The 20,884-nt window shown below is 43.1% G+C and overlaps 1 long non-coding RNA gene across 1 annotated transcript; it reads right to left on the reverse strand.

Annotated features, from left to right (window-relative positions):
* Positions 1-10,284: 10,284 nt before the first annotated feature.
* On the reverse strand, positions 10,285-17,947 carry LOC122459751. The gene is made up of 3 exons (XR_006280628.1): positions 17,922-17,947; positions 10,960-11,004; positions 10,285-10,393 (listed from the first exon to the last, which is right to left on the reverse strand). It is a non-coding gene; the product is annotated as an uncharacterized LOC122459751 (long non-coding RNA).
* Between the last annotated feature and the right edge of the window lie 2,937 nt (positions 17,948-20,884).

The raw sequence follows: 20,884 nt of genomic DNA on the forward strand, positions 1-20,884 counted from the left end.
ATATCTTCCCATTGACTTGCTGCTGAACTTCCTACTAATTTCACATTCATCTGTGTGAGTCACTTAGGAAGGCTAAACTTTCAGAAACAATAGATGCCCTCCATTTACTGGCCACAGTCTGTCCCTCTTAGCTCTGCAATAATGATTCCAGACATGCACAACGATGAAGTGAGCTGTAGCTCACGAAAGCTTATGCTCAAATAAATTTGTTAGTCTCTAAGGTGCCACAAGTACTCCTTTTCTTTTTGAGAATACAGACTAACACGGCTGCTACTCTGAAACCTGTCATAGATACATAGACTCATAAAGATAATTCCTAGACCAGATACTTTAGAAAAACATCTAATCCTGATTTAAAAATGGTCAGTGATGGAGAATCCACCATGACCCTTGGTAAGTTGTTCCACAGGTTAATTACTCTGACCATTATAAATTTACACCTTATTTCCAGTCTGAATTTGTCTAGCTTCAACTTCCAGCCATTGGACTGTGTTATATCTTTCTCTGCTAAACTGAAGAGCCCATTATTAAATATTTATTCCCCATGCAGATATGTACAGACTATAATAAAGTCACCCCTTACCTTTCTCTTTGTTAAGCAATATAGATTGAGCTCCTTTAGTCTATCACTATAAGTCATGTTTTCTAATCCTTTAATCATTGTCATAGCGCTTCTCTGAACACTCTCCAATTTATCAACATCCTTCTTGAATTGTAGACAGACACCAGAACCAATCCCTGGAGGACCCCACTAGAAACATATCAATTCAATGATGATTCCATGTTTACAATTACATTTTTAGGCCTATCAATCAGTTAGCCAGTTTTTAATGCATTTAATATGTAACATGTTAAGTTTATATCTTATATTTTTAATCAAAATGTCATGTGGTATCAAGTCAGAAGCCATACAGAAGTCTAAATATATGACATCAACACTATTACCTTTATTAACCAAATTTGTAATCTCATCAATAAAAGATATCAAGTTAGTTTGACAGGATCTATTTTCCAAAAACCCATACTGACTGGCATTAAATTACCCTCCTTTAATTCTTTATTAATTGAGTCCCATTTCAGCCACTCCATTCTCTTGCCTGAGATCAATGTCAGACTGACAGTCCTATAATTAACCAAGCCATCCCATTTACACTTTTTAAATATTGGTACAATGCTAGATTTTTCCCGCCTTCTGAAACTTCCCCAGTGTTCCAAGACTTACTGAAAATCAACATAAACAGCCCAGCAAACTCCTCAGCCAGATCTTTTAACATTCTTGGATTCAAGTTATCTGGGCCTGATTTTAAAATGTCTAACTTTAGTAGCTCCTGTTTAATATCCTCCTGAGGCATCAGTGGAACGGAAAGTGTGTTACCATATGATATAACTACAATATGTGTTTTTTCCCAAATACAGAACAGAAATTTATTGAACACTTCTGCCTTTTTTACATTATTATTGATAATGCTACCATTTCCATCTAGTAATCAATTAATACCACTGTTAGGATTCTTTTTGTTCCTGATATACCTTAAAAACTCCTTATTTTCCTTAACTCTGCTGACCATAGATTTCTACTTGTGTCCCTTTGCTTCCCTTATCAATTTTCTATAATTTCTAGCTTCTGATTTACAGTTTTTACTATCAACTGCCCCTTTATTCCATTTGTTATATCTTATAGCTACCTTCATAGTCTCATAGCCTTTAAGGTCAGAAGGGACCATTATGATCATCTAGTCTGACCCCCTGCAAAATGCAGGCCACAGAATCTCACCCACCCACTCCTGTAATAAACCCCTAACCTATGTCTGAGCTACTGAAGTCTTTAAACCATGATTTGAGGACTTCAAGGTGCAGAGAATCCTCCAGCAAGTGACCCGTGTCCCATACTGCAGAGGAAGGCGAAAACCCCCCAGGGCCTCTGCCAATCTGCCCTAGAGGAAAATTCCTTCCTGGTCCCAAATATGGCGATCAGCTAAACCCTGAGCATGTGGGCAAGACTCGCCAACCAGACACCCAGGCAAGAATTCTCTGTAGTAACTCAGATCTCCCCCATTTAACATTCCATCATAGGCCATTGGGCATCTTTATCTCTAATAGTCAAAGATCGATTAAATGCCAAAATTAGGCTATCCCATCGTACCATCCCCTGCATAAACTTATCAAGCTTAGTCTTGAAGCCAGATATGTCTTTTGCCCCCACTGCTCCCCTTGGAAGGCTATTCCAAAACTTCATTCCTCTGATGGTTACAAACCTTTGTCTAATTTCAAATCTAAATTTCTGGATGGCCAGTTTATATCCATTTGTTCTTGTGTCCATGTTGGTACTGAGCTTAAATAATTCCTCTCCCTCCCTAGTATTTATCCCTCTGATATATTTATAGACAGCAATTATATCTCCCCTTAGCCTTCTTTTGGTTAGGCTAAACAAGCCAAGCTCCTTGAGTCTCCTTTCATAAGACAGGTTTTCCATTCCTCGGATCATCCTAGTAGCCCTTCTCTGTACCTGTTCCAGTTTGAATTCATCCTTCCTAAACATGGGAGACCAGAACTGCATACAGTATTCGAGATGTGGTCTCACCCAGTGCCTTGTATAATGGTACTAACACCTACTTATCTTTACTGGAAATACCTCGCCTGATGCATCCCAAGACCGCATTAGCTTTTTTCACGGCCATATCACATTGGTGGCTCAGTCATCCTATGATCAACCAATACTCCAAGGTCCTTCTCCTCCTCTGTTACTTCCAACTGATGAGTCCCCAGTTTATAACAAAAATTCTTGTTATTAATCCCTAAATACATGACCTTGCACTTTTCACTATTAAATGTCATCCTATTACTATTACTCCAGTTTACCAAGGTCATCCAGATCTTCCTGTACGATATCCTGGTCCTTCTCTGTATTGGCAATACTTCCCAGGTTTGTGTCATCCACAAACTTTATTAGCACACTCCCACTTTTTGCACCAAGGTCAGTAATAAAAAAATTGAATAAGATTGGTCCCAAAAGCCAAAAGACTGATCCCTAAGGAATTCCACTACTTACCTCCCTCCAGCCTTTCAGTATGACCCTTGTAGTCTCCCCTTTAACCAGTTCCTTATCCACCAATCAATTTTCATATTGATCACCATCTTTTCCAATTTAACTAATAATTCCCCATGTGGAACCATATCAAATGCCTTACTGAAATCGAGGTAAATTAGATCCACTGCATTACCTTTGTCTAGAAAATCTGTTACCCTCTCAAAGAAGGGGATCAGGTTGGTTTGGCATGAGCTACCTTTTGTAAAACCATGTTGTATTTTGTTCCAATTACGTCAATGTCCTTAACTACCTTCTCCTTCAAAAATTTTTCCAAAACTTTGCATATTACAGATGTCAAACTAACAGGCCTGTAGTTTTCCTTTCTTAAAAATAGGAACTATGTTAGCAATTCTCCAGTCATATGGTACAACCCCCGAGTTTACAGATTCATTAAAAATTCTTGCTAATGGGCTTGCAATTTCATGTGCCAGTTCCTTTAATATTCTTGGATGAAGATTATCTGCGCCCCCTGATTTAGTCCCATTAAGCTGTTCGAGTTTGGCTTTTACCTCGGATGTGGTAATATCTACCTCCATATCTTCATTCCCATTTGTCATCCTGCCATTATCCCTAAGCTCCTCATTAGCCTCATTAATGACTGAGGCAAAATTTATGTTTAGATATTGGGTCATGCCTAGATTATCCTTAACCTCCACTTCATCTCAATGTTTTGCGGTCCCACTTCTTCTTTATTTGTGTTCTTCTTATTTATATAGCTATAGAACCTTTTACTATTAGTTTTGATTCCCTTTGCAAGGTCCAACTCTACATGGCTTTTGGCTTTCCTCACTTTATCCCTACATGTTCTGACCTCAATAAGGTAGCTTTCCTTACTGATCCCTCCCATCTTCCACTCCTTGTAGGCTTTCTGCTTTTTCTTAATCACCTCTCTGAGTTGCTTGCTCATCCAACTTGGTCTACAACCCCTGCCTATGAATTTTTTCCCCTTTCTTGGGATGCAGGCTTCTGATAGTTTCTGCAACTTTGACTTGAAGTAATTCCAGGCCTTTTTTGCCTTTAGATCCACAAGTTCTTCAATCCAATCCACTTCCCTAACTAATTTCCTTAATTTTTTAACGTTAGTTTTTTTGAAATAAAAATCCTAGTCACAGATCTATTTTTGTTTATCCTTCCATTTAGTTTGAACTGAATTAGCTCATGATCGCTCGAACCAAGGTTGTCCCCTACAACCATTTCTTCTATGAGGTCTTCACTACTCACCAAAACCAAATCTAAAATGGCATCCCCTCTTGTTGGTTCAGCAACTACTTGGTGAAGGAATCCATCAGCTATCACATCCAGGAAAATCTGAGCCCTATTATTATTACTAGCACTTGTCCTCCAGTCTATATCTGGGAAGTTAAAGTGTCCCAGGATAACACAATTCCCATTAGTATTTACTTCATTAAAAACATTAAAGAAGTCTCTATCCATATCCAAATCAGATCCCGGTGGTTTATAGCACATTCCAAGCATTATCCCATAGGAGGCTCTTGTAGCTTTCTTCCCCAATGTGATTTTTGCCCATACAGATTCTGTCTTATCCATTCCATCGCTTCTTATTTCTTTACAGTCTACCTCATCATTGATATACAATGCTACTCCACCACCTTTGCCTTTATTTCTGTCTTTCCTAAACAGCACATATCCTTCAATACCTGTTATCCAGTCATGACTACTATTCCACCATGTTTCTGTTATCCCTATATATCTGGTTTCACTTCCTGCACCAGTAGCTCTAGTTCCTCCATTTTGTTACCTACGCTTCTCGCATTGGTGTATAAACATCTTAATTTTTGTTGTTTGGCTTTGCTCACATTCTTTACCCGATTAGGTCACTTCCACTCTAGACCAGGTCACTTCTTTAAATATAGCCTTCTTCCTTGATTGTGGCTTTTTGGGTATCTAGTAAAGTGTTCTTAAACAATTCCCAATTATCATTCACATTTTTAGGGTTAAATTCTTCCTCCCAGATGATCTGGCTCATAATTGTTGTCAGCTTTTTGAAATTGGCCCTTTTAAAGCACCAAGTATATGTATCATTAGTCTGGATTTTATTCCATTTGCACATTATAAATGTGATCAAGTCATGATAACATGTATCTAAGTTACCATTAATTTTTAGTTTTGTGATTATTTCCTCTTTAGTTATCAAGACCAGGTCTAATATAGAATTCCCCCATGTTGGATAATTCTGCTGTTGGAGCCCATTTCTCAATAATCCTCCTGGCCAGGTGGCAGAAGCAATTTATGCAGGAGCCTGGCCTGATGGGGACCACAGCTAAATTCTTTCCTTTTTGGCTGAGAATTTAATTTTAAAGTTAGTATCCCACTTCCCAACCCACTGGACTTCCAAAAGTTTCTTCTACAAATAATCTTCCCATTTTGTATTGCCAGTTTTTGCACATCTGGAGTCCAGACCTCACTATCACTGACCCAATGCTTCTAGCACTCTCCCGCTCCAACTCAAAATGAAACAAATAGTAATATTGATCCTAGTGTAACCTGGCACCCAGGTATTGTCGGCAACAAGGTGGGCCAGTTCAAATAGCTAAGGGTCCCTCTTAAAACTAAAACACACCACCAGCTTGAGACCCACTCAGAATTTCTGAGATCACTAAATACCTTCCCTGGACAGGCTCACCAGTCCCCTCTCACAAGCACTGAGTCTGTGTATGAAGCAAGGAAAACTTTACTAGAGGGAAAGGGAACAGAATCAACTTGGAAATAGACAGCAGCAATACATCTGTCTCGGCCTGTTAACTCGGTTCCCGCCCCACTGGCATTCACATCCAATACACAAATGTCTCTTTACCACTTCACTTCCCCCTTCACCACCCACTAAACCTCACTGAGGGTTTGGTGTCAGTGGATAGCACAGTCCCAGAGTCCTAAGGTGCTCTTGGATAGACTTGTCTCCAGTCTTTTGGGAAGTGTGGTCTGGCTTAACCAATGTACACTTAGTGCCCTTGCATGGGGCTCCCATCTCAGGGGTGGCCCTGACCATTGGAAAAACAAAACTAGTAGGGGAAAACCTTTTGCTCATTGCTGAAAATCCCCACACCAGGTCTCAACGCCACTCCCTCGAATTTGGCCCGGCTGCCCCACCGTTCAAACCTGAGCAGCACCTTGATCCCATGCACCAAGTCCCAATGACACTCACTCAGATTTGGCCAGGCTATCCCTGTCATGAAGGTGGGGAGGTTGGGTCAAACCTGAATGAATGGAGCTTCAATCTAGTGTTTGATCTAGCCCCCCACACTTCTACCATAATCACCGAACCATAAGACGGCTGGCCACACACCCCCACAAGTCCAGCATGCCTCCTGGGGGGCACAGCCACCCCACTCTGTTGTAGGGGGAAGAAAGAAGATGGCTTTTGTCTTGTATATCACATGCTCTTTCTACTTTAAGGAAGGTCCCCCCGTCCCCCCAGTTTCCATAGGGCCTCAGAATTCTTCAGTCTGGGCCTGGTAGTGTCCTGTGGGTCCACCACTGAACCCAGCTTGAGTTATTTCAGCTTTATTTATGGCAGGGTAAGAGGGGCTCACCAGAGGTCACTCTGCTCTGCGGCTGTCTTCTGGGGCTTCAGTGAAGAACTCTCTTTGCATTACACCTTGTCAAGGAGCCACCTCAACATCAGCTCTTGTCACAAAGTCCTCTTGTCACAAAGTCCTCTAATCATGAAGCCCTCCCAACAGCACAGGATCCTCAGGGGAGGGGAACCAGTAGCACATAAGACCTGTCAGCTGACTGCTTTCCCTGCAGATACATTCCTTGCCACAAGTTAGGTACCCTTTTACCCCCTTTTTCATCAACTCCACCTTCTTGACCAGCCCTTGAGTTTGCATCTAGTTATGGGGGCTCCCAAAGGGTCTCTGGAGGAATTCTGGGTAGAACACTTATACAAATGAAGCTGTTCTGTGGCCATTCTTTTCCCTTGTTCACCAACAGAGCGGGGTCAGAGAGTTCCTTTCCCTCTGAATCTACAGCCACAGTAGCAATGACATTGTCTGCTGGAGGAGCAGACACCCATTTTCTTTCACTTAGAAGCATTCTGGAGGAGTCACAGCCATGCCAGACTGTTGACATGTAACAGAAGAGCAACCTGTGCCAGCTGACACCATGCGCTTGGTGTTGGGCCTGTTCTGTGGAAAGTGGATTACAGGCTCTACTATTGTCAATATTTTCTTTGAAATTTCTACTGCTGAAGGGTGCCAGAATGACGGCGCTACAGAATGACATCGCCCGTTCCTGGACATTCGTTCAACATTGACGCAGGAAGGAAAGGCTACTTACTGAATTCCCAGCGCTAGTTTTTCAACAGCCTGACATCCTGGGAGGTCTCCCATCCAAATCTTAAACAGCCTACTTGCTACTTAGCTTGCAAGATCTGAGGAGATGGGAGTGCAAAGTGATACTACTTTATATTTGCAATGCAGGCTGCAAGCGAATATGCTAATATATAGAAATAGATGCTCTCATATATTAATGGATTATTTTAAGATAGCCTTGATAGTTCATTTCAGCCCCCAGTCTTTCAATTTATACTGAGCACAGGTCTTCAGACACAAACTCTCATACCTGCACTGGTAGATCAGATGGGTTTTGCTTTGTTTTGGTCATTATGGAAAGTTTAAGTAGAGGAGTTAGTTACCAGCAAGGCACAAAAGGGAGAAGGAGGATACTGGTGAAGAAACTTTACCTTGCTGCACTTTGTAGAGCAGTGGTTTTTCTCCTGGCATCACCTATAGAGAACTCTGTCTAGATGAAAAACCCTGAGTGCTTTCTCAGTTTTCACTCTGTTGATTTCAAACTCCTGTTGATATCATTAGCAGTTTCCCCCCCTGAGTAAGTTCTGAATCAGATCTTTGGAAGGACTCTAGGATTTCACCTTATTTTTTCACTCCACAAAAACATTCCCCCAAAATCACTTGTGTCAAGACAGATGCTCCCTGAATCAGACATGTGAAAGTTAACTGCCTGCAGTAACTCCTTCAACCTATCCCAGCCTAGCCAAATAGTTGCAAAGAGCTCTGATTTTATGGGTCAAAGCCTGAGTCATTTTCTTCATCAGCTGGGGAAATGAGAAACCAGGACTCGATCCTGCAAGCTCCTAAGCACTCTGGCCTAATCTAGCAAAGTATTTAAGTATATGGCTTATGCTAAAGCTTAACTGGCTTGAGGTCCATGGATAAGAGGTGATGCTAGATATGTACAAACTATTATATGGAGAGTACGCTAGCTTGTGTGTCTGTGTACCACTGCCATCTGCTGGGCAGAATAGATTGTTCCTGCCCAGGTGCATATAATAAAAATAATACATTTCTATTGCTTCATTTTCAAAGATCCCAGCAGCAGCTAGGGAGACAACCAGCAGGCACCAGCACAATGGTACCAAGGGAAATCTTGCCCACAACCATAGGGCCAAACCCTGCTTTCAGGGATCATGAGCATCCATGCAGAGCAGACAGAAACCAGATGGGTTTTATCTGAAAGACCCAGCACAATAAACTGAAGAGAACCCAGTTTATCATTCAAGGCTGGGACTCTGCTGGGAAGGGAATTTGTGAGTCAATTACATTTAGCTACTGCAAGTCAGATACAGCTGTTCTTATTGCACTCTGGGCAGAGGCTTATACATCAGGAGCAGAGGGTTGCTAGTTGTATTCTGTTTGCCTGTGGTGTCTGTGGACGCTCCCCCATTACTGTCCTGCTGCACAATGAGTTTGTGTTTGGTCCTCACTAGGAACAATGGTTTAGACCATTAAATGTGTGGCATCGGGTGGAAATAACATGAATGATGGGCGGGAGAAATACTTCCTAGTGCCAAGAGAAAGCAGGTTGGTAATTATGGAGCCTATGGAGGCTCTTTGTTGTGCTCCTTCAATTTGGCCCATGAGAATTTCTTTCTTTCCTTCCATTCTTTTCTAATCCTCTCTCTCTTGTTCACCTGGTTTGTTGGGAGAGAGAGATCGGGAATGGCCCATAGACCACACCAAAGAACTGCAGTAAGAGGGGCTTTGTGGCCTGGTCACAGGGCTGGCAGTCAGGAACTCCTTGTGTGCTAATCCCAGCTCTATCTGTGTGGCCTGGGGCAATTCACTTAACCTCTCTGTACCTCAGTTTCTCCAGCTCTAAAACATGGCTCCTAACACCTTCACTGCTACAGAACACCTGTCTGAGAACCTGCCTCACCATTACATCCATCCCCCACAAACCTGCTGCTGGTGATTCTTAAAAGGGCATGAGCACAAAAGCTCCAGGTACACCAGCATTTTGGCCGGAGCCTCAGCTGACTTCTGTGAGCTATGCTTATTTATGCCCTCTGAGGATCAGTCCCACAATTCTTACATTTCTCGGGAGCAACCTTACTTATGGTGACTGTCTGGTATTTCAGCCTTAAGCAGACATTTCTTTAGCACTGCCAGGAATCTTCCTAACTACCCCATATCAGATAGCCGCTGGAATGTGTGCAATGGTCACTCTTCACTGACAGATAATGACACTTAATCTATTAATGAGCAATGGACCAGCCGGTCTCTGTACACATTTCATATTGTTAGCAACCAACCTGGTTAACCCTGTAAATTAGGAATATAGGAGCTGCCAGACTGGATCAGACCTGTGATCCACCAACTTTAGTATCCTGTCTCACCTGGTCACTACCAGCTATCTCAGAGGAGAGTGCAAGAACCCCACAGTAGCAGTCAAGGGATAATCTGCCCCCCGTATCCCCACCCCCCCCCCCAAGGTCTCATCCTAATCCTTAATGATTAGGGAAGCATGAAGTTTTATCTCCTTTCCAAAACTTTTGTTAACTATTATAAATCAGGATGGTCTTGTTATCCACAGAAATGGGTGATCTTCCTTTGACTCATGCTAAATTTTTGGCCTCAGTGATATCCCGTGGCAATGAGTTCCACAGTCTAACTACACATTGTGTGAAAAAGCAAACGTTAGGATGTATAAGGAATGAGATGGAAAACAATCCAGAAATTATAGTGCCATTGTTTAAATCAATGGGACATCTAGGATACCCTGTGCAATACTGGTCACTTCATTTCAAAAAGGAAATTAGTGACATCAGGAATCATGGATCTATTTATACTGGTGTAGCGGAGACCAGAAAGTTTATAAACGGAGATCAAGGAACACAATGTATTTGTTAAAGAAAAGAAACTCACAACATTTTACTCTTTCATCTCTATTGTTTGTTTTGGCAAGTCCCTTATTTTGGGTCCATCCTCTCATATTCTAAAGGCCGCAGATTTGGGCGTTGAACAATGAAAGGTACGTCCAAGTCTGAAGGAAAAGAAACACTCACTCGGGATGCTAGCAACAGCAGCAAACAGAAAAGGGAAAAAGGTCTCCCACTGCCCATGGGAAAGAAATCCCACAATCTGTCCAAGGAACTTTTGTAGGATGGAGCCTCTATGCAAAACTTTGAATCTCTTGTTAACTACTAGGCAGTTTGAGGTTTTCCCCAAATTCTCTCTTTAAAATAACCTGTTTCAAATGCTTTTCCTATCATCATCATCATCATCATCATCAATTCATGTCTCTTAATCATTGGGGCCCAGTGGAAAGATGGAGCCAGCTGTAAATGAGGCACATCAGGGGTTTATGGCTTTATTTCTTGCCTTTTTTAATGACCCATTCAAAATGCTTTGAAAATCAGGCAGCAAACTTTCTAACATGCTTTAAAACCTCATCTTTTTCCCAGCATGCTCAGCCTCCCCACAGTGATAGTGGCACTGAAGATCTACCTGGTGACTTTGGCTACATAGCAAATACAACATAGAAGACAATGAAAGGGAAGGCAGGATGTTCTTTGATCCCAAACAAGTGAGTAGGCGGGACATACATACCTGATCCCAACAAATGATTCCCTGTTCACCGCTAGATGAAACGATCTAAACAAAACCAAACCACAACCCTGGATTCCTCAAGCTAAAGTGAAACTCGGCCTTGAGAAAGTTCACTGCTGTAATTTAAAACATATGGGTTTTTCAGTTAAATCAAAAATCCCGTAGGTCAGGTCCTCTGTCCCCTTTCCCTTAGCTAAAGTGTTTACAAAAGCACTAGCTGATACTGCCCTATAAAACCAAGACTGGAGTTCTCAAATCTAAAATTCATTCAATCAATCTAAAATTTCCATTACTGCTGTTGCTAACACCATTACAATCATTCAAGGGTTGCCTTGTGCACCACCAGTCTGTCTGGGGTTACCACCTGGAGTCCCGCTCACTCTTAGGCTATGTCTGCACTACAACTGCACCGCTGTAAGGTCTCCCATGTAACTGCTCTATGCCAGCAGGAATAAGCTCTCCCATTGGCGTAATTAAACCACCCCAACGAGTGGTTGTAGCTATGTCAGTGGGATACATAGAACTGTCCACCCCGGCGCTTCTGGTGGTGAAACTTATGTTGCTCAGGGGGGTGGTTTTTTCACACCCCTGACAGACAAAAGTTTTATCAACAAAAGTGCTAAGGTAGCTATAGACTCAGTTGGTAAAATCATTAGGGCAGGAGACACCTTTTTTGGTTTGCATGTGTGTGTGCGTGTGCACCCAGAACCCAGCACAATAGGGTCCTGATCCCTGAATAAGGCATGTAGGCACTACTGCAATGCAAATAAACATATGGCTCGCTCTCTCAAGTATATCGTTATCATAATTAATTAGGACAAATTTTGGAAGGACATTAAACCTCACGCTTCAGGACTTAAGCCAATCTCTAATGATTAAAGATTGGGGAAGAAAACAGTCAGTCACCTGCCAACTAGAGAACCATATCCAAGAACCTATCTATGGTCTCTTGCATAACAAATGGTGCCACTGCCCTGGGCCATGGTGCTCTTTTAACAAAGCCCCATCGATCTGGACTTGCTGTCTGTTTGGGTTGTTTATTTTTTTTAAAAAGAATCTACAGACCACTGTTCGTCCGATCAATAAACCAGATCGCTGCTGTTTATACAAATGCACATACAGAAACATTACTCTAAATCCACCTGCAATGGGTGCTGCCTGGGTGGTAGTTAGCCTGATTTACAATCACTGACCTTAAATAATGCACACCTTAAACCAGATTTTTCATATATTTCAGGACATCCAGAAGGAACCTGAGCTAACCAAACCAAGCACAGTGAGGTGTGACTTCTATATCTAGTATGTTGCATTTTGAATCCTGACACCAAGCAACGATGGTTGGAATCACTTAGTAACTACAATCTGAGGTTTCAGAGTAGCAGCCGTGTTAGTCTGTATTCGTAAAAAGAAAAGGAGTACTTGTGGCACCTTAGAGACTGAGGTATACATTGTCCCCAAATGTGAATCTGCTACAATCCATCGGTGATCTTCCTGAAAACACCATCCTGGTCGCTATGGATGTAGAAGCCCTCTACACCAACGTTCCACACAAAGATGGACTACAAGCCATCAGAAACAGTATCGCCGATAATGTCATGGCTAACCTGGTGGCTGAACTTTGTGACTTTGTCCTCACCCATAACTATTTCACATTTGGGGACAATGTATACCTTCAAATCAGCGTCACTGCGATGGGTACCCACATGGCCCCACAGTATGCCAACATTTTTATGGCTGACTTAGAACAACGCTTCCTCAGCTCTCGTCACCTAATGCCCCTCTACATTGATGACATCTTCATCATCTGGACCCATGGAAAAGAAGCCCTTGAGAAATTCCACCATGATTTCACCAATTTCCAACCCACCATCAACCTCAGCCTGGACCAGTCCACACAAGAGATCCACTTCCTGGACACTACGGTGCTAATAAGCGATGGTCACATAAACATCACCCTATACCGGAAACCTATTGACCGCTATTCCTACCTACATGCCTCTAGCTTTCATCCAGACCACACCACACAATCCATTGTCTAGAGCGAAGCTCTACGATATAACCGCATTTACTCCAACCCCTCAGACAGAGACAAACACCTACAAGATCTCTATCAAGCATTCTTACAACTACAATACCCACCTGCTAAAGTGAAGAAACAGATTGACAGAGCCAGAAGAGTACCCAGAAGTCACCTACTACAGGACAGGCCCAACAAAGAAAATAACAGAACGCCACTAGCCATCACCTTCAGCCCCCAAATAAAACCTCTCCAACGCATCATCAAGGATCTACAACCTATCCTGAAGGACGACCCATCACTCTCACAGATCTTGGGAGACAGGCCAGTCCTTGCTTACAGACAGCCCCACAACCTGAAGCAAATACTCACCAGCAACCACACACCAGAACCACTAACCTAGGAACCTATTCTTGCAACAAAGCCCGTTGCCAACTGTGTCCACATATCTATTCAGGGGACACTATTATAGGGCCTAATCACATCAGCTACACTATCAGAGGCTCGTTCACCTGCACATCTACCAGTGTGATATATGCCATCATGTTCCAGCAATGCCCCTCTGCCATGTACATTGGTCAAACTGGTCAGTCTCTACGTAAAAGAATAAATGGACACAAATCAGACGTCAAGAATTATAACATTCAAAAACCAGTCGGAGAACACTTCAATCTCTTTGGTCACTTGATTACAGACCTAAAAGTTGCAATTCTTCAACAAAAAAACTTCAAAAACAGACTTCAACGAGAGACTGCTGAATTGGAATTAATTTGCAAACTGGATACAATTAACTTAGACTTGAATAAAGACTGGGAGTGGATGGGTTATTACACAAAGTAAAACTATTTCCCCGTGTTTATTTCCCCTCCCCCCATTGTTCCTCAGACATTCTTGTCAACTGCTGGAAATGGCCCACCTTGATTACCACTACAAAAGGCCCCCACCCCCCGCTCTCCTGCTGGTAATAGCTCACCTTAAGTGATCACTCTCGTTACAGTGTGTATGGTAACACCCATTGTTTCACGTTCTCTATGTATATAAATCTCCCCACTGTATTTTCTACTGAATGCATCCGATGAAGTGAGCTGTAGCTCATGAAAGCTTATGCTCAAATAAATTTGTTAGTCTCTAAGGTGCCACAAGTACTCCTTTTCTTTTTACAATGTGAGGGGCAGATACGGCAGAGTTCTTGAACCTTTCACTGAAGCAGCTGCTGCTAGCCAGTGTTGGACACAAGCTACTGGACTAGATGGACCTCATTTCTGACCCAGTTTGGTAAGTCCTACGTTCCAGTGTATGACAGGGAGAAAAGTCAGAGCCAGAATAAAAAATAACTCCAGATGCATTCTTCTGCCCAGTATTTTGCAGCAGCTTTTCTGCAATGGCTGGGTGAGAAATGTTCTGTTCTTGGCTCACCCTTTCCATAGCACTGTGACACTGGGAAACGTCTTTGTGGAAGAATCTAAAGCCTTAGAGAGGAATGCATTTCATTTGGAGCACTGCATGTTGACTATTGCCAGCTGCTAGGCTGAACATAAGAATCTCTTCATGGGGACACTGGGTGGTTTCTAGGCTACCAGGTGTGCTCAGTTTATGGCAGCACTGTCTTTTGTGGGTCACCAGAGAAATGACAGTAACATTCCAGCCCTTGGAATCTAGTTTTGGAATGTGGGTGTGGGTGTGTAGGGGGGTTAGGGAGCTAATCCAGACTGTTCACAATTGACCTTTTCACATAGAGTTAAACAGGCTTCTTCCCCTGGAGTCTTTATCTCTGTCTGGGTTGCATGTGCTCAGGAATCAGCTTGATAGCAGGGAAGGAGATAAACTGGCAATGTCACTTTGGATCCAATGCTGCAAGGTACCTAGCACTTCCCAGGCAGATCAAGCTCTTTGCCAGGAACAAAAGCTGCACAGAGCTTAGAAAGAGAGAGATCTGATAAAGATACACACAGAGGATTAAAGATGAGAATGGTGCAACCGAATGGAAGCATAAATCATCACAAAGTCACAAAGCTCGGACACCTGGCATCGACATATTTAAGGAGCTAACTAACATACAGATGAAAAGACCCTTTTTAATTATAGGCACCTGCAAGATTAAGACTAAAATGGGCCTGCTTCTGTTCCTATTGAAGTCAATTGCAAAAAACAACCATCAGCTCTAATGGGAGCAAGATTGGCCTCCAGAGACCGGCAGGTGACAAGCTTGGATTATCAGGAACAAATGTGAGATTGCGACTGATATAAAGAACCCTGTTAACTGGAGCTGGGGGAAATGAGTTAGGCCTGTACAGGGCTCCTCTGGGAGGCATTCATTTATCTTGGCTCCAATCGGACATGAAAGTCCAGAGACCAGTCCTGCCTTCTTTCCATCTACCTCCCTCTGCAAACAGAATGCCCTATACACAAGTCATTGTTAGTATCATATACAATTGAAATTATACTTTTTTTATTGAAAAATGCAGTTGTCATGGTATAATTTAGCATCACAGGCTTGGTCTAGCTAATGATGACAAGGCAATACAGCAATGGTGCATTAATCCAGGGACAGACAGTTGCATTTGCTAGACTAGGTCAGATTGATCCATCAAGACCAGCATCCTGAGCAGAGGTGCCAGATGGCCAATGCTACAATAGAAGATGTAAACCTTATTGCTGCAACTTGCCTTATTTGCAGTGCTGTGCACAGGGGCTGGGGGAGGGATAACAGAAGTATTTCCTTCCTGACCCCTATGCAGATTTATAATGATCATTAACTTAGCATGCAAACTGTCACTGAAAATATGGGACCAGACCCTATATTTCCACTCAAAGGCCACATAAAAAGGGCTTGCTCCATTCCTGGATCACAAACTCTTCAGAGTTCAAGGGGTGTTTGGGATCCAAAATTTTGGCCCATTATAAAGATAAGGGACAGTTGTAAAATTTGGATACGGATGCAGTTTGGATCAGAGGTTTTGATACAGGCCTATTTCAGAAATATTCAAAATACTATGTACAGCTCCTAGCACAATGGGGAGCAGATTTCAGCTGGGGCCATTAGATGCTACTGTAATACAAATAATGATAATTAATATAATATCTCACACACATAAAATTCCGTTCATGCAAGCAAAGCACTTTACCTACACTAATTAATTAAACCTTGTGCTGTATATTTGGAGTAGCTGGGACAAAGAATCCAACTCGCCTCCTGATGGCCCAGTGTTTAAGTGCCCTAACCACTGATCTTTGCCTTCCTTCCCCCTAAACAATTACATGTTAAAATAATGCAGAAAACTCAGGAATTGTTGGAGGAGGAACTTTAATCACATTCAGTAAAATAATTCTTCAGGGACATCTCACCCAGCAGCACTGACAGTAATAGAGACAAAAGGGAGACTTGCCAAAGAGGCAGTGGGGCCGGTTCCTCATCTGATGGAAATCAGTGAAGCTCCCTTGACCTCAGTAGAGCGACATCGATTTACCCCAGCTCAGGAATCACAGTACATTGGTTTGCAGTTGCCTGTGCTAGTCCTCGAGAAAACAGCAGCGCTTCGTAGTCGCAACTTGATGTATTTGCATCTACTGAAAAAGACAGACACACCAGAACCAGCTCCTCTGTCTGACATGTTCTCAGCTTCAGATCACCCAGCCTCAGTGCTGCAGGAGGCAGAGTCAGCTAAACTCCCTCTGAGAAAGGGCAATGGGCCATACAGGCAGGATTTAGTGGGAAATGTTCTACAAGGTCAGGGACTATTTCACACTTCACTTCTAGCCTACTTCACCAAGTTTCACATGTTATTTGCACAGGAGGGGAGAAAAAAAATCAGTGAAAGTGCTGAGTATGGGTTTCCATCCATCTGCAGCAGAAATTGTGTTTCTAATTCTTTGTGAGCTGTAGCTCACGAAAGCTTATGCTCAAATAAATTTGTTAGTCTCTAAGGTGCCACAAGTACTCCTTTTCTTTTTTCTATTTCTTTGCTCTCCTTTGGTGCTGCTGAGTTTGCAGATTACAGCCAAGCACTGCTCTTTCCCAAAGCCCCCACCCCTCATTCTTCCATTACCCCAGCACCCAGGACTTTTGCTTAAAAATATTTGGGGTCAGATTTTCAACTGAAATCTGGCCCTTTTTTGCTGCTGGGGGGTCCATTAAGGACCTTACACCAATGGCGGGTTGTGCCCATACCCCTGGAACACAGTGTCCTCCCCTGATAAAAATGACAATTTAAGAACAATAGCAACAGTACTGAGATGAGTGTAGCTACCTAGCTGAGAAGCCCTTGCTTATGTCCTGAGCCTTTACACTCCTAAGAACTCTGCTTGTGTACAACCAAATGGTTCTCAGCTCTACTGCAACCTGTGATCCCCCCCACACACAAACAAACACACACGCACACCCTTCCCCCCCCCCCATGGAGACTTTACTGTTGTTTTCCTTTATCTGAACTAAAATCATTGTAGGTTGCATCTTAGATCCAGAGCAAGCCCATTCCTACCTGAGCCTTAGGATATGTTTACACAGCAAAAGCAGCGTAGGTGCTAGCCTGCCCAAGCTAACTTGAATCCATTTAGCACAGCTAACAGTAGCAGTAAAGACAGCACAGTGTGGGCTAGCAACCGGAGTCCTTACCCCGGGTCTGTGCCAGCCTTGTATAGCCTGCGCTGAGCTATCTTCCCAGTATTGTGACACACATCAGATTCAGGCTAGCTAGGATAGAGACCTGGGTAGGACACCTTCAACGCTGCACACCCATTGCTTAGCCCTGTCCCCTATTTCCCGGCAGACACATAGAAACAAAGGCTGTAAACCCAATTTGGATTCTAATAGCTTGGTAAGAGTTTTCAGCTTGGGGAACTGCCTTTCCTTTTTGACCTCTCCCCATAGCTACATAACCAACTTCTATGAGAACATAGGAGCTCCTTGATGATAATGATAAAAAGGAAAAACCCAACAGGTACTTACCAGCTCGAAGAGAGGCAAATACAGCCCCAAACCACTGCTAAAGGGCCAGCGCTGCTTGACTCTACCAAAGGTAAAGGGACATCCCCAGAAAAGCATGCTGGGAATAAAATCCTCCAAAGCATAGCCCTGCCCTGGGGTGGGTTAGTAAAGCACATGAAGTCATTAGAAAGGAGATTTCTGGGAGGGAGGGGCTGCTTTGGTGTTGTCTGCTGCGGCTGTATAAAATTTATTACAGATTTTTAGTTATAGCACTCTTTTGAGGAGCAGGAAGAAGAGCTTGTATCCTCCATAATCCAAGCCCTGATGGACGTCCAGAGCAAACCTGCCTGTGACTTTTCTTTTTAAACAAGTCTCTTTTCCCTGTGGGGAATGGCCCTCTACTCCCTGGCCAGGATATCTGACTGCTATTGGGAGGCACTGTCTGCTGAACAACATGTGAATCAGCCCTTACTCCCCACTTCCCGATCCTGTAAACCCAGTGATTTCAGTAGGGCTCCATGTTGGGGCAGGAGCCCACTTGCAGGATTGGGGCCATAGAGAGCAGGGGTCATCTCACACCATGCGCCCACAGGTCCGTGATTGAAGAACCAAGGAAAGGCTCCTTCCTAAGGGAAGGCACATGGGTGAATTCAACTGTGTGGCAAAACTGGGGTCTGAGCCTGCTTCTATTGAGCTATTGGGCAAAGGCTGCAATCTGCTCAGCCCAAACGCCCACTGTCTGCACGTGGAGTAAGGCATGCAGGCTTGAACCAGAGAGAGCTAGTTATGCCATGATTTAGAGTAACCACTGGTCAGTGTGTGCCATAGGTCCCCCCATGTGCCAATCCACACAGGACAGGTGTTGTTATGGCTCTTTAGCTCAAGTGGAGCAGCTCACGTATTTTGCTCTGCAGATCCTGGGTTCAATTCCTGGTGTGTCAGTTTAAGAGGGTGACTGTCACATATGCTTATCTAGAGAGGAAGAAATCAGTCTGAGCCTCAGGAAGGATTAATGATTTGGGAATTAGTTGCGATTGGATAATGGTAGTAAATCAAGCTCTAAAAGCCCCTGCTTTGCTAGTTGAGTGGCATTTTTCTGATCAGCTCTAAGGCTGTTTGACTTTGGCTTTACTGGTTCCTAATAATTCTTTGCAATCCCACTTCATCTGCCATCTAAGGGTCTCAGGTCACAACCCAGCTCCTTCCCCCATGAGGCATAGAACTGTAAGGAGGGACTAGGACAAACTCTAGGCCTCATCCTGCAACCCTAATTGAGCTGAATGGGAATGAAGAAAGGATGATTCTCACATTGTGATGATCCTCACAAGAAACAGATTGCAGGATCCAGCCCAAATTCTTCAGCCCAGGTCCACCAAGGTATTCAGTCTCCTAATTTCCACTGATTTTAATTAGTTGGGCCTTCTAGCCTAATTCTGGGAGTGCTGATTAACCACACACACGGGCTTGGCAGGGATCGTGGCACCAGCCTAGCAGTAAAGCTCTGAGAACACACACTTTAAACTACGTAAGTGGCAGCTGTCATAGCTGTCTCCAAATACCATAAAAACTCACTGAGGTGCACAGATTTCAAAAAAGCCAGCCAGGGGCATTTGGCGTAAGGGACCAGCTACTGGCAAATGAGCACATGGAAAAAGGATGAGGTCCCTAAGAATATGCGGGCAGGGGGCCTTTACGGTTGTGGTAGTTGATTGCTTTTCTAATGGAATTTAGGACTGATGAAGGGGATGGCTTGGCAGGCCTTGGGGCTGGCATCTGGTTTCTTTATCATGAGCAGTGCCACTGCAAGCTTCAACATCTCCACCCCACCAATGTGCATCTGTGTTGGAGAGGCCACTTCTAGGGATGGAAGCGTAGTTCCATTTCTATGGCCCATCAATTCTTTACTTCACTTTTGAGCTCCCAGAAGAGAGTAAATTAGAGGGTGGTTACAGTAGAACCTCAGAGTAAAGCTCAGCCTGGAGTAATTTACATGCTACATGTGTGTGAGCAAGGCAAGGAGTGGTTGCTCTCACAGCAAAGCAGTTTAAAGGGCACCCCAGTCTGGAAAATTGAGGGAACACAGCTGTTCAGCAGTCCAGATTGTACCCTGGGGAATGTCACAGTATGTTGGAGCAAAGGTATCAGGGAGAGAACAAGAGACCCTTAGCTCCTGGGATCTCTTTTTAACACATGAGCAGGCTCAGATTGTTCATCTCAAAACATGCAATGATGCTGGTTAGATTTCAGTTTTTAATCTATTCAATATTTTCGTTAATGACTTGGATAATGGAGTGGAGAGTATGCTTATAAAATTTACAGATAACACCAAGTTTGGAGAGGTCACTAGCACTTTGACAGAGTTAGAATTCAAAGTGACCTTAACAAATTGGAGAATTGGTCTGAAATCAACAAGAAGAAATTCAATGAAGACAAATGCAAAGTGTTACACTTAGGAAAAAAAATCAAATGTACAACTACAAAATGGGGGAATAACTGGCTAGGAGTATGCTGAAAAGGATCGGGGGGTTATAGTGGATCACAAATGGAATATGAGTCAACAATGCAATGCAGTTGCAAAAAAAGACTAATATTTTGGGATGTATTAGGAGGACTGTCATATGTAAGACACAGGAGGTAACTGTCCCATCTACTCAGCAATGGTGGGGCTTCAGCTGGAGTGCAATACCTCTCCTGCTTTTTGGTTACTGGGCTCTACTACTGATCCTTGTTGCAAACCGAGTCATCTAGTTGGCAAAAATAATAAAACAAAGTCCAAACTGAACAAGTTAAATGAAGAACATGAAGAGACTGATCTTCCTAGCTATACATGTGCAGCTGTGTGTGTGAAAGGAGGTAAATGTGCTTGAGTCTAATTTGTATGTGGAAATGCCATAGCTGTATATGCATCCAGCTGTTTGGGTGTGCACTTTTACCGTGACTGCTTGTATAATCACAGCAAATTAGCGTATTTCTTACGTGTCAAC

Source organism: Dermochelys coriacea, chromosome 4, assembly GCF_009764565.3.
Source record: "Dermochelys coriacea isolate rDerCor1 chromosome 4, rDerCor1.pri.v4, whole genome shotgun sequence".
Taxonomy (NCBI): domain Eukaryota; kingdom Metazoa; phylum Chordata; order Testudines; family Dermochelyidae; genus Dermochelys; species Dermochelys coriacea.